Raw genomic sequence first — 25,218 nt, forward strand, 5'->3', positions numbered from 1 at the left:
TGATTGAAATATAAAAAAATAATTGTTTGAAAAAATAGAAAATGTCCAGTTGTCTGGGAGCTTTTGTCAAAAAGCTGCCTTATTTATAATTTACGAAAACCTTATTATGATTTTGATGGTATGACTGTTTGTTACTCTTTCACGCCTCGGCTACTGAACCGCATAGCCTGAAATTTGAAGTATCTTCAGTTCATAAAATGACGGTAGATTATAATATCACGAGTGAGATTATAAACTGATGTATTTTCCAATCTAACTGTGACATACATACGAAAGGCTTTTCTTCACGCAATTGGTACTACGAGTATATACGAATAGTGGCCTACCATAAGCACGCCTTACAGAACTTCGTTTCAAAAACATTATCATCACAGCATGAAGAAAAACCTACTGCGGCGAGGAGTGAACTTTTAAAGATAACAGGGGGTCAGGGTCGTGATAACGCCCTTTTGGAGGCGAATTTTTTGTCCGTCCCCTGTACAAGAGTGATAAGGCGATGCTTACTGGAGTTTTCACTCACTGCCTTTGGGGTAAGAACTTTAATCTACGGATTTAATAAGACGTAGGATGTAAGGGATTAAAATTATTGCTGTTTCGTGACTTGGAGTTTTTGATGACTTATCTATTTATTTAACTGCGTCTTTCGGCGATTGTATGGCTAAGGAACAGTGACAGTGGCATAGCGTGCATTGGAGGGTTCCTGAGTTGGGGGGTCCAAATGAAGAGTAAAGAGGAAGAGAAACAAAAAAGTTTGCGTAATTTATATATGAAAGATTTTTTTCAATTCTTTACAAGTTAGCCCTTGACTACAATCTCACCTGTTGTGTGTAACTGATGATGCACTCTAAGATGGAAGCGGGCTAATTTGTTGTGATGGAAATCCACACTCCTTTCGGTTTTTACATGAATCGATTGGCGGTACGTCTTTGCTGGGTGGTAGCTAGCCACAGCCGAAGCCAGCCAGATCTGGACCAATTAAGAAAACTTCAATCGGCCCAGCCGGTGATCGAACCCAGGACTTCCGTCTTGTAAATCCGTCAAAACCTAACCTAGAGTGTATTAACCTATGTAGGATATTTCCAATTTTTGGACGCACGCTTAACCCAAGAAAAAGTGTTGAGTGTTGGTCTGACGTTTATGGCTGCCATTGGAGTAACGCATCAATCTATACTAATGTTATAAATGCAAAAGCAAGTCTGTTTGTCCGGCTGTTACCTTTTCACGGCCATACTGCTTAACAGATTTGAATGAAATTTGGTATAGAGATAAATTGGACTCTGGAGCAGAACATACTTACTATCCTGGAAAAGTACAAGTACAAGGCTTTGTAAAAATTTCACGCGAACGAAGTCGCGGGCATTAGCAGCAAATGACCGTCAGTTATAGGTGTTCTAACAATATTAATCAAAATTTGGTGTCAACAAACTAAATGAGTTCCACTGAATGACATTATCAGTGGCGTACTCAGAAGTTGTGGGGTTGCAGATAACAATGTGCAAGCGAGTAAGTAAACAGATTTGTAGGTATTTGAGTAAAAGCACGGTCACGGCTTTTCTTCAATTAACTTTAGCATCATTTCAGTCGGTAATCATTTATTTATTTAATAAAATATTCTAAAATTTATATTAGCTTATTTATTCTAATTTCTTAAAACGCACACAACTGAAAAGAGGTGCATGACCGGACCGGATTCGAACCTACACCCTCCGAAATCGGAGGCAGAGGTCTTATCCTCTGGGCTATCACGGCTTATGAACGGCTTTTAAGAAATTAAACGTCACGTGTCTCAATCGGTGAAGGAAAACATCATGAGGAAACCTGTATACCAGAGAATTTCTTAATTCTCTGCGTGTATAAAGTCTGCCAATCCGCACTGGGCCAGCGTGGTGGACTATCGGCCTAACCCCTCTCATTCTGAGAGGAGACTCGAGCTCAGCAGTGAGCCGTATATGGGTTGATAACGACGACGATATATTCTATAACTAGCGGACGCCCGCGACTTCGTCCGCTCTTAGACCTCTTTAATCCAGCCCTTACAGTAATCGCTGTAAAACCATTTTTATAGCGATTACTGTAAGGGCGGGAGAAGTTACTTCACAGTAACTTCTCCCGTTTTTCCCAACATTTCCCTTCACTCATCATCATCATTATCAACCCATATTTGGCTCACTGCTGAGCTCGAGTCTCTCAGAATGAGAGGGGTTAAGCCAATAGTCTACCACGCTGGCTCAATGCGGATTGGCAGACTTCACATACGTAGAGAATTAAGAAAAGTCTCTGGCATGCAGGTTTCCTCACGATGTTTTTTCTTCACCGTTTGAGGCACGTGATATTTATGTCCCCTTCACTGCTCTGCTCCTATTGATCGTAGCGTAATGAAAAGTATACTACAACCAACCCAGGAGTATGAAGAATAATTGTACCAAGTTTATTTGTAATATTATTATTTCTTGCACAGTAACTGCTTTATTTATTATTAAATTTAATATAGAAACCAGTATGGTTTCTCATTTGAGATTGGCCTAAAAGAGAAGACCATGAGTTGCCACTACAGAACTGCACCCATAAATTTCCAAGTGTTGTCACACTTTATTATACATTTATAAATACATTTTAATATATTAAATAATTAATATTTAATATAATTTTATGTTCTCAACTGAACAAGGTGGAAAAACTATGATATTTCATACTAAAGTTTCTCAATACCAATGCAAGTACTCACAACCTTTGTAGCAACTAATCGGCTGTGTTCTTTGACCTTATCAGCAACAACAAACAATATATCCCTTTTGCAACAACATTGAATAACATATCTTATTGGTTGGTGATAAAGTTTATATTTACGTGTGTATTTTTGGCGCATGTTACGTACGGGACGGGGGGTATACAAGCCCGGTCACTATTATCAGTAAACGATAAGTGACCAATACATTATTGTAACAGAGTGCCTTTCTTTGTGTTCGGAGGCAGGTTAAACAGATGTAATATGAGAGGAGATAAACTTATTTTTCGATAGTGCTGACTATTTTCTATATTGCTCGTTCTATTCTCTATTATAATAGAGTTTTGTCCGCGTCTAAAAGACATTATGTCCCAGTGATTTATTTTCAATACCTATAATAGGGTAGTTGACTCATATCAGATATAAACAATATTAATTTCGCATAGTATATGAATAAGGATCCGAAAATATCGATATTAATTAATAAAAGTTAAGGATTTCTTTTTCAAATTTTCCAAACGTCAAAAACGCTGTCTTCCATTTTGTGTCGTCACAATGTTACTTGATGTACTAAACGTCAAACTAATTGTTAATTAATATTTTTGTCAAACGCTCCGTTTGTAAGGGATTTGTTATAGTGACGTCATGAAACAGTTGAAATATAGACCATCATGGCAAGCAGGGCAAAAATATATTGAAAAAGTAATATTTTCATGTAATCACGTCTCAGAAAAATATGAAAAAAAAAATTTCAAACTACTCGTAGTAGAATGATAATGAAACTATTTAAGACCATTTAAAAAAGTGTCAACTAGCCCATCAGTAAACTGTTATGTGGTTTTGGAGTTTATAACATCATCATTATCATGCAACTGATGTCCACTGCTGGACTTATGTGAGGACTTCCAAACACCACGATCTTGAGTCGCCTGCATCCAGCGACTCCTTGTAACCCAGTCAATAACATCGGTCAGTGGCGAGGCCATTTCAGAGCCTTCAGGCTCTAAGGCTGAATTTTTTTTCCTGTCATCATCATCATCATGTCAGCAAATGGGCGTCCACTGCAGGACATAGGCCTTTTGTAGGGACTTCCTAACATCACTATATTGAGCCATAGTACATATTTGATGAGCCATTTTTCCTGTAGTGTAAATAAATTGATATATTTAGTTATTCTCAGGAAAAATCCAACTTCAGCTAAACTAGACAAAAATCTTCCACGTAAGTTTTATTCTGAAACCGTAGCACCTTCAAAATGACTCTACAAGTCTACCACGCTCAATTATTTTCATTGCGAATGCAGGACAGCCAAATCTTAATGCACTTAAGCTACTGTTACACATGCTCATTTCAAGCACGAAAGCTTGCTACTATTGAGCAGTTGCTACTTATTAGCATGTGTATCGCAACATTGCTAATATTGAGCATGCTTATTTCGAGCTTGCTTAAGAATCAACAGTCGTGCGATTTATGAGCATGCTACTTGCTGCGCGGGTGGAAGGGGGCCTGCTTTTAGCGCGTCTGAACAGGTTTGCTTATTGAGTATGCTAGTCGATCAGCATTGCTATTCTGTATTCTCTTCACCTTCATCTCTCCCTGTCTAACACGATACTATAGACAGAGAGCGATAGATACAAATTAGCATGTGTAATTTGAATGTTTTCTTTGAGCATGCTTATTTAGGAGCATACTTAAAAATAGCATGCTTATCGCTAGCAAATGTAAACTAATAATAAGCATGCTCGTATGGAGCATACTTAATAACGCATTTTTAGTATGCTATTTTAGAGCATGTGTAACAGTACCTTGACTTTCAAATACCTTCGTACTTTCGATAATAAACATCGAAGTTAAATGTTTAAATTAAAATAAAATGAGTCATAAAAAGTCAATATTTAGCCGCGGATATCTACTAAGAGTAGTTATCGTAAAAAGTTTTTCATTGGGGTCAATGACTGACGCACGAACACCTATAATATTAATTATTATTGAATTCTGTGAAACAACAAATTCCATTTATTACTGGATCGCGCGACCGCAATTTATATTTAAAACAATTTGGCGTTACATGGACCACTGTTTAAAATATTGCAATATTATTTTACTCGCACATATTAGTGGCTCAACGAATCGAAGCGAAGCTAAAGTGGCAATAATATACGCATTATTATCAGCGGGGCACATAGTTCGAAGAGCCGATGGACTTTGGGGTCCCAAGATGCTGGAATGGTGACCCCGCACTAGAAAGCGCAGTGTTGGTCGACCCCACCAGGTAGACTGACGACATCAAGCGAGTCGCAGGGATTCGCTGGATGCAGGCGGCTCAAGATCGTGATGTTTGGAAGTCCCTACAAAACAAAAGGCCTATGTCCTGCAGTGGACGTCCATCGGCTGATATGATGATGAAGATGATTATTGGTAAAGTAAATTATCATCGATAGCTCAACGATTTAGGTTGTGCTAACCACCATTTAAGATATTAAATATCACGTGTCTTAAACGGTGAAAGAAAAAATCGTGAGGAAACCTGCATACCAGACAAATTTCTTAATTCTCTGCTTGTGTGAAGTCTGCCAATCCAAATTGGGCCAGCGTGGTGGACCATTGGCCTAACCCCTCTCATTCTGAGAGGAGACTCGACGTTATATGTATGTAAGAAAGTATCTAAAAAAAACATAGAGTAAGTGGATAAATAATTAGTACAAGGTTTTTGTTTTATAAAAATGATAGAGAGCTTTAAAAAACAAGCATCTACTGCTACTAATATTATAAAGAGTAAAGATTTTTGTTTATTTCAGTATTTCAAGGAATAGGCTCCAAAACGCCTATTTCTTTGATTCTTTTTGATTTTGTTTCTTTGATTCGCCAGTAATTAAAGTCGTACACTAAATGATTAGTTAGAAATAACTGTACCAAGTTATTTGTATGGGTCCTCACATATTACATTGTCCCATAAAAACCGTTATGGTATAGTAGGTTTATGTAGGTACTTATGGTGTGTGTGTTTTTTTTAATGAATATTCCCATTCCACTCCAACTAGTCGGGAATGACTGTATTAAGAGTGGGTACGACTATAGACCAACGGGGCGGGGATCGAACCACCACCCCTCGGTGATGAGTCCAACCTCTCTTACCGCTGAGCTATTGAGGCTTTGTACATCTGTGCCCCATAAAACGAATAAAGGAGTTACTAACATTTGAATCATAGCACAATGGATCCATTGAACATTCAAAAGTTTATTGAATATGAGTACATCCCACTATGTTGACACAGAGGTTTTTTAATTCTTTACAAGTTAGCCCTTGACCACAATCTCACCCCATGGTAAGTGATAATGCAATTTACTCGTAAGCGGGAAAACTTGTTAAGAGTAGGATGAAAATCCACACTCCTTTCGGTTTCTACATGACATCGTACCGGGATGCTAAATCGCTTGGCAGTACGTCTTCGCCGGTGGTAACTAGCCATGGCTCAAGCTATCCACCAGCCGGACCTGGACCAATTAAGAAAACCTTCATTGGCCCAACCGCGGATTGAACCCAAGACCGCCGTCTTGTAAATCCACCGCGCATTCCACTGCGCCACGGAGACCGTCAAATCATGATCAGAACCCTGGATATACGTGAACCGAAGCCATACAAAGTAACCAATGGATCAACGAGGTGTTGTGTGTTTTTGTAGGTAAGTAGTTAGTGTAACGTTGTATTATTGTAATTAATAATTAATTTAGTTTACTATTCTCTTTACCAAGTACTTACGCTACTCAGACTAGACAAAACATAGAGGGATCTAAGTGCGTTTCACTTTGAAACTAAAGTATCCAGGTGTTGCGTCTATTACCATATTTATTAATTTAAAAATGTACTATAAATTAATAAAATTTAAGTGTTTGTTTGTAATTATGAATTCACAGTTTTTCTCTAAATGAATATGAAAATAGGTAGGTAGGTACTTACGACGGACGTACGCAATATCATTTTTAAAAGTTTCCGCTTAGTTCTGAAATGGCTGAACCGTTTTTGACGGAAATTTTACTGGCAAATAACTTAAGCTATTAGCTAAAATTTGCCCATTAAAAATATGATGATAACGTAACTACAGAATAAGTACATAATAGACAAAATTTGCAAAAAAACATATTTCTGTTTTTAAGCCACGAGCGCGGTTAATTTATTTTTTAAATTCTCTAATTTTAATAACAAAATGTAATTATTTTCTACTGATTTCCGCAAGCAAGATTAATAAAAATAAAGTCTGAAGTTTTTTCCCCCACAATTAAAAGCGAAAAGAATAGATATAGGTAGTATATAAACATTTATTTAACTATCATCTAATCGGTAACATCAAGTAGGTCTCTGAGGCACTCAAGTAAACCCATATTTAGCATCATAGGCCATAAGCCAACTTGAAATATAAACGTTATTAGAATACTTCGTCACTTACAGAATCCAAGTGAAAAGTCAAAAGCACTTCATATAAGACTTAAACCGTATCTAAAGCGTATGCAAAGCGTATAACACACTGTCACAAACTCGCGTCAGTCGCGCAAGTGACAGCCACTCGTCACGCGCTCCTGCTGACAACTGATACCAGCGGGTCACACTCGGGAGCATCCCGGTACTGTTGACAAAACAAATATAAAAAAAAACATTTTTAAATTTTTTTTTATATTCTCTCATCAACACTTCCATCATCATTATATCAGCTGATGGACGTTCACTGCAGGAAAAAGGCCTTTTGTAGAGACTTCCAAACATCACAATCCTGTAAACCCCCTGCATCCAGCATCCCTGCGACTCAATTGGTGTCGTAGGTCCACCTGGTGAGGGGTTGAACAACATTTTCTCAACTACTTATCTATATGAAATAAGCCAAATAGAAAAATGTTGAAATTGATAACAAAAAGCGTGGGGCTCAAACAACTTAGTTAGAGACGACACAGAATATCAGACGTAAATTGACAACAGATGTGATATCCTCGTTTGCTAGTATTTTATTGTGAATTTGCTGTTTGTGTTACCTAAATAAATAAGCAACAAGACCAAGGAAGTTAAAAAAAACATATGCGTTTCGGGACGCTCGACACAACTGATAACCCAAGCCTTCTGCAGTATGCGCGAAAGAAAGGGAAGCCAGACATATTGGCATCGTAACGCATTACGTTACGAAGCCGTTTACCATAAGAAGTTATAACTTCAATAAATAGTTACAGTTACAGAATATAAAATATAATTTATGTTATTTTATCTTTTTCTGCTAACGGTACAAACAACCGCCTGTCAAAACCGTGTACAAAACATTGTTATTTATGTCAAAGTTTATCACGTTTCGTAAACAGTCTTAATAACTCGCATGGAAACATCTAATTACTATTATTAATCTATTGTTTTGTTTGTTAAAATAATTATTATTTAAGGATACTGTTGAGTTTGACGTTGGGATTTATTAATAATCTCATACGTAATTTGATATTTTGTAATTAAGATGTGTGTTTTAGTTAAAATAATTTTCTTTTCTAAGCTACTGTACTGATGACTACTTTATAAGATGGTGATAGCAAAAATAAAGTTTTTGTAAGCTTTTTTTTTAAAAGGCAAGTTAACGCGTTGCTTTAATAATAAGTTTAAGACTTTATCTACACTTTTCTCGCATACGAGTAGTATAATAAATAACCAGAATAAATGAATGATAATGATAGGGACCGGCGGTGTAACGTGCTCTTCTAGTCACAGGGATGTACTACCACAATCTTCCCTACTTCTGGAATGATAGAAAACCTAAAGTGGGTAGGTTAGGACCAAATACCTAACCCAGGCTTAGAATTCAGGACCATATGAGCTCAAGCCACGTGGGTTCACTCCTGGATCAACAAGGCAGGTAATGAGCAAATAATGTATGGTAAAGTGAATTCTCTTCTCAATTCCGGGTTCAGAATTTTTACAGCAAATTTATTGTAAACTAGCGAACGTATTTAGTTTTTTACAAATCCCTCGGGAACCATAGATTTTTTCGGGATAAAAAGTAGCCTATGTGTAAATCCATGCTGTAATATATCTCAATCCCAAATTTAAGCTAATTCTGTTCAGTAGTCGAGGCGTGAAAGAGCAACAAACATTGATGTCATCAAAATCATCAGTTTTCGCAAATCTCGAGAAACCATGGATTTTTTCGGGATAAAATAGCCTATGTGTTAATCCAGAGTAAAATCTATTTCCATTCAAAATTTCAGCCTAATCGCTTTATTAGTGGCGGCTTTAAAGAGTAACAAACATACAAATACATCATTATAATATTAGTAGGATAGAGCTCAATATTACATAGCCAGACCCAGACCTTAGATACATCCTTTCATGAGTTCCCACGTAAACTAACCTCTGGGCTATGGGGTAGTCACCGATTCTAATGACACAAACGTCTATTGATCTTCTTAATGACGTCTATTGATGTTCCGCAACTTTTTCTGAGCTTGCTGTAAGATACGTATATTATGCTGATCTATTCCTATTTGTGCTTACAGCTTGCTTAGACTCTTAGGACTTCTTGTCAGGATCAAAATTCCTCAACAATGGCATCGCGTGTGATATTTATAGCGGCAGGAAGCCGGCGGAAGTAATGGTGGTTGTTATGCAGTTAACGAGGCTATGTCACTCACCACGTCACTATAGATCAGCGGCTATAAATAAGGTAAACGTTCTATTCACCATTTTTTTAATCCAATTTCAGAAAAGAAGGTTCTGTGCCATTTGAACTAATATCATAAATATGTAATATAAGATTGTTTGTTTGTTACGAATAGACTAAAACTTCTGGGTTAATTTTAAAAATTCTTTCACTGATGGAAAGCTACTTTATCGGCGAGTAGCAAAAGCTATATTTTATTCCCGTATTCCCACAAGAATTGCAGCTACGCGAGTGAAATCGCGGAGTCTTCATTGGGGCAAGTGAAGATAATGAGTGAAAGGAGACGCACAAAAAGGATATGGCGAGGGTGATTGAAAATATTGAAAGGGGAAGGCCAAGGCGGACGTTTCTTGACCACATCCAGAAAATTCTTAGAAATGGCCAGGTCAATATGAACTTGTATGAAAAAATTGATGAGAATGGGAGAAGCAAGATATGCAAGGATCGTAGCGAAGCCATGGTCACTGCCTCCAAAATCCTAAATACATTGTTTCTAAAAAGCTTTAGTGTACACTGTACTGGCATTGTTTTTGGCATTAATACACTTTATTTATGAAAGTACGGCGGCCTGCTCAATGATACAGTTTTACGTCCGACAAAAAAGCATTGTCGAACGTTATCTGAGTGAGATGGCGCTTTCTTTACGCTTTTACATTTTGTCGGGATTCAAGTGTTTCGCAGTTGATTACAGGACCAAAGATTGAAGAAATAAGCATAGATAGAACACTGACCGTCTCAATGGATCATTGTTAACTAAATACAAATAAAAAATGGGTTTGTTTGTTCGTTACGGATAAAAACTAGTTTTAATTCTTAATATAAAGAGCTAAGACTTGATTTTTGTCTGTGTCTTACGATTTAACTCAAAAACTACTCAACCGGTATTACAGATTCTCCCATTGAAAAGCTACATCTTTACCAAGTAATTTAGTCAATATTTTATCCCCATATTCCCACAGCAGCGGGAACTACTTATGTGAAACAGCAGTTGAACTTTTATTAATATTTTCTATGGGATATCATGAAGAAACAAATCTCCAGTCGCAAGCTTCGTGGCAACTCTATGCTAGGAACCTTCGAAGATCTCCTACAAAATCTTAAATGGTGCTTTTGAAGGGTTGTGGCGAAAAAGTTAATGGCGTCTTGGGAAATGATTTTTCATAGTATGCAGAGCAAAATATTAAACAAAACACGATTTATACTTGTCGGTTTAGGCCCTGGGCCCTGAAACCTGCATATCAACAACAATCGAAAGTAAAATTGGCTACCGTACTTACCAAGATGGTAGGAGGTACACTGATACACTTTCAGCTTTCATAAAGTGAGGTAAACCGGGGATTTTCATTACTCATAACAAGTTAGCCTGCTTCTATCATATGCATCATCACTTACCATCAGATGAAATTGTAGTCAAAGGCTAACTTGTAAAAGAATAAAAAATACGTTTGTCTGCCTGGTTATCGCAAGCTTTCGGTCTATACTACGTTTCTGATTTCCGTCTACGATAATTCGCTAGTCTGTGTTGTGGACAAAAACGAGTATTTCTTCGCTATCGTCAAGTTTACGACTCATTTCAGTGGGACTGTGCACTGCATTCAATCACAAACTTCTTTGTTGGTATTATTATCAAGTCTTTTTATATCCGATTTGGTGCTATAAATTTACAGTATTTTTAAACAAGAAAAGTTTTATTCATTTATTTTTTACTAAAGCTGTGAATTTCTAAAACATAGGTCCTGTAGTGTCTGTGTCTACTAAATAGACCTATATTCACTGTCTCACATATACTCGGATTCGGAGTGGAGGGGTAAAGAGCCACTCTGTCATTGTCGGTGGTGGAGATGGGACGTACAGGCCGTAATAGTGTAGTAAAGAAGCAGTGATTTACTGCTATTTCAGTAAGGACAAGGGACCTTACATGTCCTAAAACTTTTTTTAAGTGACAATATTTATTCAAAATTTTAAGGTTGGTCCTACCAACCTCAAAAAATTGTTTACATATTTAAGATTTTTATTTCTCTCTTTTTAAAATTTTGAATTCCGTTTTTTTTTTACAAAAATAAATTTGTAATTTAATTTTTAAATAACATAGTAAGTATTTTCATTCATTGATCGTTACAGAGTCAAACATTGCCACTCTTCATGCCCGCCAACCCCCACCGGAGAAGCTAGGTGGTATTAAGCCACAATTTCCCTCTCTTACAGAGGCTTGGCCTGTTTCATTAAACAGTAAAACGTTCTCAGTTTACCTGTAGGCTCTGCAGGCTGTTAAGCTTTCGATCACGTCTTGGAAAGTGATTTCAGTATTGGAATCTATTTTAAGAACTCAATAAGCCCTGCCACTTTGCGTCGAATACACTTATTTGTTTGACGGTACTCTGAAATAACAAGGATTGTTTTTATGGTTGTGAAGGTTTGCTTTATTAGTATATAAGTGTTTATTTACACGAGCGGCAGCTGCTGCCGACGGCTCCGAGCTTCGAGCAGCTGCCGCCGAGACGTCGCTGACTGCAGTCGGGAGTCAGCGACGTCGAGAACGTCGACGGGAGTCGAGGGGGACGGGAGTTGACTACACTGGGTGACCGCCGTCGACCACCGCCGAGAGTCGACTGCAGTTGGCGACGCCGTGGCCTGCCGCCGAGATGACACTGACTGCAGTCGGCAGGTTTTACACACGCAGAGAATCGAGAAAATTCTCTGGTATGCAGGTTTCCTCACGATGTTTTTTCTTCACCGTGTGAGACACGTGATATTTAATTTCTTAAAATGCACACAACCGAAAAGTTAGAAGTGCAAAAACTATATACTTAAATATAAATATATAATGTAAGTAATGTAATGAGCTCAGTTGAGTAGCTGAATTTGAAACATTTTTTACGTTTTTTTGTAGACACATAACATATCTTTAGAAGGAAAATATCGTAGCTTACGTTTGTCCGGTCTATACTATACTTCTGTTCCAATGCGGTAGGCGGTTTTTTCTCTGCAGAGTAATTAGTGGTTGATAGTGTCAGGTCAAGGCCTACTAGGTCATGGGCTTGAGCGATTGCCAGCGCCTAACCTCTTACTCATTGTTTTGTTTCTATTGAGAGCTATGTAGAAATAGTAGCTATCTATGTGTATAGAGCCATCTCTTTCGTGTTTACTCTCGATTATAATACTGTTTTCTGCTGTGCTATACATTACACTGTACTTATCTTCAGATATAATGTTTTTAGCGGATTCACAACATTTGTCAGGACAACTTAATTAACAAATCAAACTATAAACAAAATAAGACCCTAGAATGGCAGAGAATGACCTTCAGTGAAGTCACGCACTTGTGAACGTTGTGTGTAGGGTTAAAGGATGTTTCATGGTGACTTATGGTCCTTAAACAAATTGGCATTTAAATAATATTATTATATTACCTACCTACTCTATTAATTTATTAAGAAACACCGCTAAAACTCACGTGATTCAAAGCCGGAGTATGCACGACTTGTTTCGAACCCATACGGGGCTCTTAGTCATGAACTGGAAATTGAGAAGGTTGTTTTTATAGTCTCCGTGAGTGCCAACTTGAAGTTACAAATCAAAACCTTAGTTAAATACGATTTAATTAATCTCGCCGTTACAATCATCACGTTATACGTATACAAAGATTGCACGTTTAAATATATTAGATTCGACGTGAGGGTACGTAAATAAAACACCACTCGGATAACGTTCAAGAGTCTCATTTCAACAATGCTCTCTCTTGAACGTAAAAACGTTTCATTGAGCATCCCTGTTTTATTCTTTCATAAATAAAGTGTAACGTTGGAGACACACTGGGTTCTAAAATGCTAATTAATCTGAAATTATTCTTAGGTTTCGGCCGTTACTCTAAGGCTATTAGGAATGCATCGACTTGACTCAGTTAAATAATGTTTGTAGTAGGGGTTGTTGCGTCGGCGATCTTCGTAGGGTGGATTTATTTAACTTATAATATACTGGTCTTTCCGTCCGTCTCATTATGAAACGGAGGTTAAGACCAGTCAACATTATTCTTTGTCATAACTTTGTCTTTCTTTATTAAAGGTAAAAATTACAAATGTAATTATTTGTAAAACTGTGTGTGCCACTAACTTTACATTTAACTGTGAAGGTCTTAGCGAAATAGCGTTAATTAAGATTTCTTTTGCCATCATTCATTGCCAGCTTAGCTCGGAAACTTTACAGCGCTGTAAGGGTTCTGGCGACTGATCGTTTAATACTTTTACGTCTAAAGTAAAATACTATATTACTGGGTTATTATTCAACTCGTTTATTTATTCTTTATCAGCTCTTCTCTTCTCTCTCCGGTGTCATTTTCAGCACAACGTCATACTCATAGCTGGGCACCGTTAATCGAATAGTTAACTTCGATAATCGTTAATCCGCTACAAAGAAAGTTAGCTTCATGTCGGAAGAATTAACGAAAGTTAATCGTTAATCCATTAATATGACTGTGTAAAAGTGCATTTTTATAGCAGTGGATATGACCTCTGCCTCCGATTCCGGAGGATGTGGGTTCGAATTCAGTCCGGGGAATGCACCTCCAACTTTTCAATTGTGTGAATTTTAAAGCTTCAGTGCATCTATGCATAACGTGTATTGGATTCCTCAATAGATTCTATGCTGAGAACTGTCATCATCAACCCAAATTAATTTGATAATTGCGTGGCACATTGGGTAGAGACCCTTCGATGACCGCTTGGGTGCGATTCCCACAACTGGAAAATATTTGTGTGATAAGCATGGGTGTTTTACACAGAGTGTGTTTTTCTATTATACTAGCGGACGCAGTCAAGCTTCGCTTTGACTTATGTGCACTTCTTCCCTATCTCTACTCTACCCCCTACCCCTACCCTACCCCTTAAATTTTCAATTTATTTCTATCATAAGAACCTTCTCCTGACAATAACAAACACATAAAAAAAAATATTGAAATCGGTCCAGCCGTTCTCGAGAATTGCGCTTACCAACACATTTAGCGATTCTTTTTTTATATATTAGAGAATAAGTATTTATATTATGTAGTTTAAAAGAAGGGTATAATAATATAGCGACTTTTCGCTTTATTTTTCAATATTTTATTTGCAGATTTACCTCAATATAACTTTATAGAGTAACAAAATAAATCTCTTTCATACAGTAAACATTATTACTGCCGTATGATGAATTTCCTTCAGGGGAACATTTGAACCCTTTGAGGTCCAGCAGTTAATGGAGTGGGCGCCTCGGTTGATGTCTCTATGATCGATCCCTTTCCCTTTGTGCAAACGAGCGAGTTCGCGAACGTTATTTGAGGTTTATATACGTATTCTACAACGTTCTTTACTTGAGCTCGACTGTTTGAGTTTCTTTAAATACTTTCATCAATCACTTGTAACACATGCAGTTGTCGTGGTCACGAGTCCCGTCGTGATCACGATCCATGCAACTGGGTCCATTCAAAAAAATCCATGGATTCCCGATATTTGCAAAAACTGATGATTGATGATGATGATATGAATGTGATGACATGTGAGCAGTGATAGCCCAGTGGATATGACCTCTGCCTCCGATTCCGGAGGGTGTGGGTTCGAATCCGGTCCGGGGCATGCACCTCCAACTTTTCAGTTGTGTGCATTTTAAGAAATTAAATATCACGTGTCTCAATCGGTGAAGGAAAACATCGTGAGGAAACCTGCATACCAGAGAATTATCTTCATTGTCTGCGTGTGTGAAGTCTGCCAATCCGCATTGGGCCAGCGTGGTGGACTATTGGCCTAACCCCTCTCATTCTGAGAGGAGACTCGAGCTCAGCAGTGAGCCGAATATGGGTTGATGACGATATGAATGTTTTCACATCTCGACTACTGAACCGAATTACCTGAAGCTTATTAATACATTTTTACTCGTGGAATCTCCGCTTAAGTACATTTCGTCCCATAAATTGAATTATTATATTGAATGATTTTCCACCTACTGATAAATTAAAGTCGTCAGGCCAAGGTGTTGAGTGGCGTCCAATTTATTACAAGGAAAATGGAGGGAAAATAGGATTTTCCTGACTGATTGCATTGTTGACAAGTTAAGTAAATTACGGCTCAGATTTATGCTCGAGACAATTGGTACGCGTTGACTGAAATTGGAAAATGTATTTTTCTGTGGAAATTTACGTTCATTTGAATTGAATAGTAGTGCTTTTTAACCGACTTCAAAAAAAGGAGGAAGTTTTCAATTCGAAGCGTATTTTTAATGTTTGTGACCTCATAACTTCGTCAATTCTTAACCGATTTTGAAAAGTCTTTGTTTGTTTGAAAAAGTAAAGTGATCAATTAATGATCGCCTTGAAAGTGATCCGAAAATAGCACATACGATGTTATTTTTCGCTTTTATTTAGTTTATTTTGTGATTTTGAAATTTTTTGTTATAAAAATTTTTTCATCATGATCATCATTATCTATCAGCTTACAATGACACTAATATTATAAAGGCGAATTTTTGTGTGTGTGTAAGTGTGCATGTTTGTTCCTTCTTTGTGTTGCGGCTACTGAAGCAAATTGGTTGAAATTTAAAATAGCAAGTTGCTCTTTAAAAAAAAAAAGAATGCAATATTATAATTTACAATTGATGACAACATTACAATTTTATAAGTATTACTTTATATACAAGTTTTACTTTGTGTGCGAAGGTGGAAGCTGATCCAATGACCTCCAGGCATCTTTATCATTGAGGAACTCATCAGTGGTGTAGGAACCTCGACTAAGTAAACAATTTTATTATTTGGTATTGGAATCTACGAGATAATAAACCTATACAAGAATACCTACGTACAAGAAACGCGTAAAATACAATAACCCTTCTTGGCAGTCGGGTAAAAAAAACGAAAAAAAGGTGAATGAAATAACATTACGAAAGACCGCCATTAGGGCGTTTTCAACAAAGTAAAAGGTTTCTTCCACGGGCTGTTTAGCACTCGGTCACGTACCGCAAACAAGGGACATTCCCGTTGCCTGCTGGAGACCGTTTCAATCAACACAATACCTACCCGTTTGCAATAAAGCCTGTTCTAAAAATAAAAGACGAGACGTCTTTAGAGCAACCTCTTTTGCACGATTTTTGGTACGTCGGTTGTCAACAGAGAAGTCTTGGGTTTTAAGCTGTATAACGGGGAAATTTTTAGGCACAAGATGGCACGGCGGTCTTCCATATGCTAGATCGTTTAGTCAATATTGCCCTCAATATTTCTATCCGCTAATGTATTAGTAAATTACTGAGGGAGGAATACTGTAGTGATAGCCAAGTGGATATGACCTCTGCCTCCGATTCCTGAGGGTGTGGGTTCGAATCCGGTCCGGACATGCACCTCCAGCTTTTCAGTTATGTGCATTTTAAGAAATAAAATATCGACGGTGAAGGAAAATATCGTGAGGAAACCTGCATACCAGAGAATTTTCTTAATTCTCTGCGTGTGTGAAGTCTGCCAATCCACATTGGGCCAGCGTGGTGGACTCTTAGCCTAACCCTTCTCATTCTGAGAGAAGACTCGAGCTCAGCGGCGAGCTGAATATGGGTTGATAACGAAGGGAGGAATGGTTATCGGTGGCGGTTGGCGCTTGCCATGACAGTTTTCCTAAGGCCCCATCCGAAGAATTTACCACGGGCCTCATATGGTTTCGATTACGACCACTTCTTCGTCTTCGTCTTTTTCCGCACATGGCCATATTGACCTTTGTGCGTGTCATATGATGCTAGCCCTCGCTAGAGTCACTCCAAAAATATAGTGCATGAGGCGTTCGGCGATTTGAATGGCTTACTATTGTTGCTGAAGAGCAAATGAAGGCTGCGCGTTAATTTTATACTCCGCTGCATCTAACCTTAACGTATAGAATTTTCCTGACTTATAATGCTTGTGTTTTTGCATTTTCCTAAACCCAAGGTTGCCTGGAAGAAATCGCTACGTAGGTAAGGTCTCCTCTTGTATCCTAATTCTGTGCTTTTTTCTTTCTTGTTATTTGATTTTTCTTATGTTGTGGTTTACAAAAAAAGTATAAATAAATAAATAAATAACGCTTGTAACTTCCTAACTTATAGTGTCATATGAATATACTAGTCCAAAATTGATCGAATGACGACATCTGTGTGCCTAGTGGAAGTTTTCAATATGTTCATCCTGTTACTATCGCGTTAACGTAAACGCGATTTTATATGGAATTGAAACAGTTGTGCTGTAGTGCCACTAGATGGCGCTGTATCAATTCCTTAGAAACTCGCGTTTACGTTAACGCTATGTAACAGTATCAAACTGCTACAAGGCCCTCTGTACTATGATTGTCAAATAAATCAACAAGGTGATAGAACCACTAGGGAAGCGCGAAATTATAATAACGTGCAAAGCCTCTACGTTTACTGTCCGCCTACAGGTTGTCACTTACTATCAACAATGCCGATTGTTCGCCAAATTAATGGTGGCCCACCGCAAATCGTGCGTAACCGCCGCGTAGAGGATTTTGCGTTTTATTAAACCGACTTGTGCAGGTGACAGTGATGGATTAATTGTACAACATTTTTAACGGGATGAGGGTCAGGATTTTGTTGTTTTGTTTGTTCTGTAAATACTCGTATTACGGTAGGTATTAGGTATAGATTTAGAGCTAGACGTAGAAGGCTAAAACATTTTCAAACCATGTTTAAGAGTGCACCATAGTATCCATACTTGCCTACCATAAGTACTTATGGTAGGCAAGTATGGAGTTAGGACCTACTTGCCTACCATAAGTACTTATGGTAAGCAAGTATGGATTTAGGACCGTGGTGGCTTTGGGTAGTCTTAAGGCCGTAACCATAAAGTGTAATTTTGTATATTGTCCTCGGATTATTATGAAATCAATGTCCAATCGCTAGTTACATAGCTTTAAACCACAGTGTGGCCACGTGACTTGGTCCGCGTGGAATTCAGTTTGTCACAAATCCCGCGGGAACCTTGGATTTTTCCGGGATGAAAAGTAGCCTATGTGTTAAGCCAGAGCAAAATCGCAGCGTAAAAGAGGAACAAACATACTTAAACACTTACAAACTTTCACACTTACACACACACAAACTTTCGCCTTTATTAGTGTGATAGGCAAGAGCGTCACAAGCCCGTAACCAGGGGAGGGGGGGGAGACAAGTTAATAATATGTACGGATGACAAATATATTATCTATACATAGAGTCAAAAGCATGCAGCTTTACACAAATTAAAATGTACCTCTACTATCTCTTATCTTATTTGCCTCTCTAATGAAATAGAATATTTAAAATAAACCCTGTTGACCACCGCAGTACGAATTGCTATGGCCGAGACATTGTCTTTTAAGCATTAGCAACAAAAACCTAACAAACACTGTACAAACTTTAGCGCAAAGTAAATAGGCACGAGAACTGAAAGCTTTTCCGTTATTCAATTAGCATTGAGCGCGCTGTGGGCCCAAAAATGAAAAGACACGGCCCAAACTATTTCTCATTCTGTCACTGAAATGTTTTCACAGTAAATGTTTGATGGAATAAAAGCGATTTGCTCATTGTTATTTGTTTTCCACTAAGATATAAAATCGATAGAGAGGACATTAAAAGTTTCAGTGTTAATATTATTAGCTAAAACTTCGTCTGCGTGAAATTTAGAAGATAAGTTATTTATAAAGACGCAGAAACTATGGACCTAACAGAAAATGATTTAGAAAACTAATCAAGGATATAATCTACATTCATTTTAATTTGCGGTGAAGTAGTTGCTGTGTGAAGTATTAACGAATAAACACACTTTTTTACATTGATTCATTGAAATACACCCATCTTTCGCCTGTATAATATTAGTGTGATAAGTTACTTGATCCAGTACACTTTTATCACGGCCTAACTGAATAATTAATAAAACTTAAGACATAATTAAAAGTGCACAAAAATTCAAGAGAGGGTTGCTTCTGAAGTATCTACATAAAAAACCTGTAGCAAGTGTTGTAGTACTACTTGTAGTTAATCATAATCTATAATATAAAAATGAATCGCAAAATGCGTTGGTAAGCGCATAACTCAACAACGCCTGGACCAATTTGGTCAATTATTTTTTTTTAAATGTTCGTTGAAGTTCTAGGATGGTTTTAACGGCGAGAAAAATTCGAATAATTGCCGGAAAAACCATAAAAAAAATCCTTTTCTTTTTCCCATACGAATGTTTTCTAACTAAAAGTCAATTTGAGCTTTATTTTTAATTTATAAAGTTCATATCTATTTATATAAAAATGAATCCATATATTCATTGGTCACACTATCACACGTGAAACGGTTGGACCGATTTCACTATATTTTTTGATGTGTTTGTTATAGTCAGGAGAAGATTCTTATGACAGAAAAATTAGGGGTAGGATAGGGGTAGTTGAAAGTTTACATCGAGTTTCACGCGGACGAAGTCGCGGGCGTCCGCTAGTTTATAATAAAATAACAGTTGACGGTATAAGTCGTGGACCTATCTGATATTTAATGAAAAGCCACTTACTACAAGGGAGTACCTTTCAGGGTACGCCCGGTTTTTCATGATGTCTTACGCCTGTAATGTCGACGCCCAACCACCTGCTATACGATAGTAACCTTTATACCAATGCAATGCAATGCAACCAATGAAACCAATGAAATGCAGCAGCGGCAAAAATAAGCATGGCGATATTGCTTTTTTTTTACAAGTTAGCCCTTGACTACAATCTCACCTGATGGTAAGTGATGATGCTTACCAAGATGATCTCTATTTCTAACAGCTCTACTATTTCTACTACAAATTTACTATTGTCCTTTCTATTATAGTAAAATGCCAATATCTCTGGACCTGTCTTTATTTGCAGCCTACGCAAACCGAGTCAGTTCGCTCCATATTAAAGATTCGCAGAGCTATTTGCGTTTGAATATTTTTTTTTGCTTTTCTGTAAACATCGGAGGTTTATCTTTTGGATTTATTTATGTCTTTGAGTAAATCTCTAAGGGGTTGATACTTTACGCATTTCTGAAAACTATTTTTTTTTTATTTGGCTAACATTTACATTGACTAACATTCATTATAAGTAGAACGAGAGCCTGCGATAACCAGACATACCAGATATCCTGGGTTCGATCCCTGGCTGAAACAATCGAGTTTTTTTGCAAATTTGTGCATTTTAAGAAATTAATCACGTCACAAACGATGAAGGATAAACATGGTCGGGATACCTGCATATCTGAGAATTTTCTTATTCTCTACGAGTGTGAAGTCTGCTCTGCTAATTGGCATTGGGCCAGTGTAGTGGACTAAGGCCTAACCTCTATAATTCTGAGAGGAGACTCGTGTTCAACAGTGCCGAATATGGGTTGTTAATGATGACGATGATGATGAAGTAAGCAGAACGACATGCACTCTGCCTAATGATTTCTTGGGAATGATGCTTGATGGCATGTTCGTTATCAACCCATATTCGGCTCACTGCTGAGCTCAAGTCTCCTCTCAGAATGAGAGGGATCAGGCCACGCTGACCCAATGCGGATTGGCAGACTTCACACACGCAGAGAATTGAGAAAAATCTCTGGTATGCAGGTTTCATCACGATGTTTTCCTTCACCGTTTTTAGACACGTGATATTTAGTTTCTTAAAATGCACACAACTGGAAAGTTGGAAGTGCAGGCCTCGGACCGGATTAGAAACCAAACCTCCGGAATCGGAGGCAGAGGTAATATCTGAGCTATCACGTATCACTATCTATCACGCATGTATGTGTAGCTATATAGAGGTGTAAGTAACTGGCTGCTAACAGACGTCCGAAGCAGTAATTACACGAACACCTTTGTACATCCGTTGAACCGTGACGAGTAATTAACAGAACGTATGTGTAACAACCTCAGACCAATTATAAAGGACCTGTATCGCACTCATAGTCACGAACAAAATTGTCTGTCATTTTCCGAGAAAATCGAGCTTAGATTTGGTATATATCTCATACTAAACTAGAAGTTTATGCCCATTTTTTACACCATTCAATTACACAAAAAGGTATTTTTACGGAGTTCTTTAAACGACGAACATCATTACAACTATTTAACACCGATTTTAGAGGGATAGTTTTTATAATAGCATCAGATCGTTGATCATATACTTTGACAGAAAAGTAACGTCTAGCGAGGCAGGTCCTATACAATAATTGGTCTGAGGTAACAACCGAATTGGCAAATGTTTATAGCACGCCGTCGGTTTTGACAGCCTCCGTGCCGCAGTGGTATGCGCGGTGGATTTACAAGACGGAAGTCCTGGGTTCCCAGCTGGGCCGATCGAGGTTTACTTAAGGTTTACACAGCCGAAGCTAGTTAGCATCCTACTGGCAAAGACGTACCGCCAAGCGATTTAGCGTTACGATAGGTTGTCGTGTAGAAACCAAAAGGGGTGTGGATTTTCATCCCCGAACCAACAAGTTTGCGACGCTTTCATCTTAGGGCTAACTTTTAAAGAATAAAAAAAGGTCCTATCAAGAGAAAAACTTGACTACGATCGACATTCGACGAATCTGTATCGTCATTATCAACCCATAGTCGGCTCACTGCTGATCTCGAGTCTTCTCTCAGAATAAAAGGGGTTAGGCCAATAGTCCACGACGCTGGCCCAATAGGGATTGACAGACTTCACACGCAGAGAATTAAGAAAATTCTTTGGTAAGTATGCAGGTTTCCTCACGATGTTTATCCTTCACCGTTTTGAGACACGTGATATTTAATTTCTTAAAATCCGGCTGCGATCACTGAATGGTTAGAGGCACGTTGAATATAAAACGTTCAGCTGGAACGGTATCGACTGGTGAAGTCTACGCTCCGACCTACTCGTGCCCATATTCAAGACCCCGAGTCCTTTCAACTAGAACTGCAGAACCGCTTTGATTGCCTAGCACTAGCAAATTGCGATACTGTAGATGATCTCAACAACAGGTTTGTGGAAACTATTCATCTGGATCTAAGTTCTATAAGACCCATCGTACGATAAGAACCAAAAAGCTCTCCCTAGGCGAAGCCTTAACACAAAAAAAAGTTGTATAATTTTCCCATCCATTTATGGCATTGAAAGTGAATTTCCCCGACCGCTGTTTTCCACCTCAGAGTTATCGCATTATCTGCTGACAGTCAATACGGCGGAGATTCCGACCCTCGTCATATAACGACGCGACGATACTATTACGTTTATGTTCGTAGCTTTTATCAAATTCAATTGAAACTTAACTGGTATTCAGTGGTTATTTTTTATGTTTCTCAACCGATTCCAAAAAAAAGGTTATGTGTTTAAGACATGAATGTTTATAATCTATGCCAACGATTACTAAAAATTATTGCGACGTAACGGGTAGCAGCGGCATTGATTGTACTATTATTTTGTGGTAGAGGAAACACCTTGAGCAGGTCCCAGGACTTGTGACCTTGAAAGTAGGTTTAAAGGATCCATTCAGAATGAAATTAATACTCACCTTCCGTGCTTGACATGTTCTCCATGCCCACACTAAACAATTTTTGATAAACATTAATTCCAACACAAAATATTATTGCACAAAATCACCAACGCGACTGGCAGCGTGACGGTGTCTACGCTGCCTAACAAACAACTGAGCTCAAATTATCAAATACCCTCTTATTAACACCAACACTGATACCTCCCCTCTTTAATAACATAATTACGGAATGTTAATACCGCGTATTAACAAAAAATATCTTCACCGCGTAATATATTTTAATTTTAACCCCAAATTCCCACGGGAACGGGAGCTACACAGATAAAACCACGTGGGCTAGTATCTTAATATATAAATGCGAAAGGTAATCACGTAATCAGGTAATCATGTAATCGTAAAACCACTTGACGTACTAAGATGAAATTTGTCAGGCATTTAGTTTATAGTTAGTAGGTGTCCGGTAATAACGGATTTTGCGTTAGGGCCGGATCAAAGAGATCTAAGCGCCGAAGAAGACGCGGGCGTCCGCTAGTCTAACTTATAATAAATCTGTAGAATTCTGTACATTAAATATATTTCCAAAATAACTATCAGGGGGTGATGAGTGATCGATACTGATGCCAAAAATGTAATCAGTATTTTTGTCTGTCTGTCTGTAACATACTCGACAGATTTAACGAAACTTGGTACAATTCTTCATACTCCTGGGCGGGTTATAGTATACTTTTCACCACGGTCAATAGGAGCAGAGCAATGAAGGGAAATGTTGGGAAAACGGGAGAATTTACTCCATTTTTACAGCGATACTACTGTAAGGGCTGGATTAAAGAGGTCTAAGGGCGGACGAAGTCACGGGCGTCCGCTAGTATATTAAATAAATCCAAAAGCAGTCCCACAAGAGTTGTCCGCTTTAAGCAAATAAATTTAACCGGGAGAACAAAACAGAACGCACAATCAACTGCTGACCTCTGGCGGCGTGTTCTGTAATTAAAAAAGGTCACGCCATTAATCCGTCAACGTCGCGCACTAATCGCTTAAATATAACGCTATTTCGTTTCACCCTTAATTACATTACACCCTTAATTAAATAATTTAACTAATCCTAACTATCCCAATAATTGGAACCCTCGGAACTTTAATTTTAGAGTTTGACTTGACTTACCATATTGGTATACTATTCTTATTCAAGTTCAATAAATTCACAGCCACGGCCAAATGGCAGACTTCACATACGTAGACAATAGAGAAAATTCTCTGGTATGCAGGTTTCCTCACGAGGTTTTCCTTCACCGTTTGGGACACGTGATATTTAATTTCTTTAAATTTTCACAACTGAAAAGTTGGGGGTGCATGCCCCGGACCGGATTCGAACCTACGCCCTCCGAATGGAAGACAGAGGTCATATCCACTGGGCTCTCATCAAAGAGCATAATACACGTCAATTCACGCAATTGTATCGCACTGGCTGAGCAATTATTCCAATATATGGGCATAGTATGCACAATTGTTCAACCACATTATGTACTAATGGATGCCATGTCAAAAGCAGATGCTATACTGCAGATACATTAGGCGTTATACCGTAGTTTAACGTGATATTTGTTTTTAATACTTTTTAGGGTTCCGTATATCAAGGAACAAACGGAACCCTTAAAAGATTACTTTGTTGTCCTTCTATCTGTCTGACAAGACATTCCGTCTGCCTTTATTTCGGGAATGCATGGACGTATCAAGTTGATATTTAAACCAACTCAGGTTAAACCAAACTTATTATCATTATTATTATTCCTTTTTGGTCTTTTGCAGGGACTTCCAAACATCACGATCCTGAGCCGTCTGCATCCATCGAATCCCTGCCAGTTTAATCCAGTGGGGGGTCGAGCAACACTGCGCTTTCTAGTGCGGGGTCGTCATTCCAGCACCGTGGGAACCCAACGTCCATCGGCTCTTCGAAATATGTGCCCCGCCAAAACTTTTACGTTTCCGTAAAAATAAAACAAATTAAAAAAAAATGGTGTTGAATTCCCGTGCCTCACAAAACACGATAAACAGTCGGCCTGGTCATTATCATTAACATCTGATAGTGATCGTTACAAAATCAATCAATATATTATTATCACTCTAAGCCCTCATTGGAGCAACGTGGTGGGTTTAAGTTCTATATTTCCGTAGTGGCCCGTTACAACAAGCTAATTAATGATGATAAGTTTACTTTGCTACGTCTCTTTTGACAATAATATTCCATGTACGAACACCTAGTGTATTGTTTCATTATATACATGTATAGATAAATGCCATGTCGAGAGCAGATAGAAACACATGGTATGTGACACA

General features: G+C 38.1%; 1 protein-coding gene across 2 annotated transcripts in view; it reads right to left on the minus strand.

Annotated features, from left to right (window-relative positions):
- LOC112046260 (tolloid-like protein 1) overlaps positions 1-25,218 on the minus strand; it is a 126,905-nt gene that overhangs the window by 81,718 nt on the left and 19,969 nt on the right. Inside the window, exon 1 of one of the 2 annotated variants that reach the window (XM_024082854.2) lies at positions 7,171-7,304. The exons of the other annotated variant lie outside the window; for it this stretch is intronic. The gene's annotated coding sequence lies outside the window, so the exon portion shown is untranslated. Of the gene's footprint in view, positions 1-7,170; positions 7,305-25,218 lie in introns of those variants that run through there. 2 annotated transcript variants of the gene reach the window in all.

This window comes from Bicyclus anynana, chromosome 12, assembly GCF_947172395.1.
Source record: "Bicyclus anynana chromosome 12, ilBicAnyn1.1, whole genome shotgun sequence".
Taxonomy (NCBI): domain Eukaryota; kingdom Metazoa; phylum Arthropoda; class Insecta; order Lepidoptera; family Nymphalidae; genus Bicyclus; species Bicyclus anynana.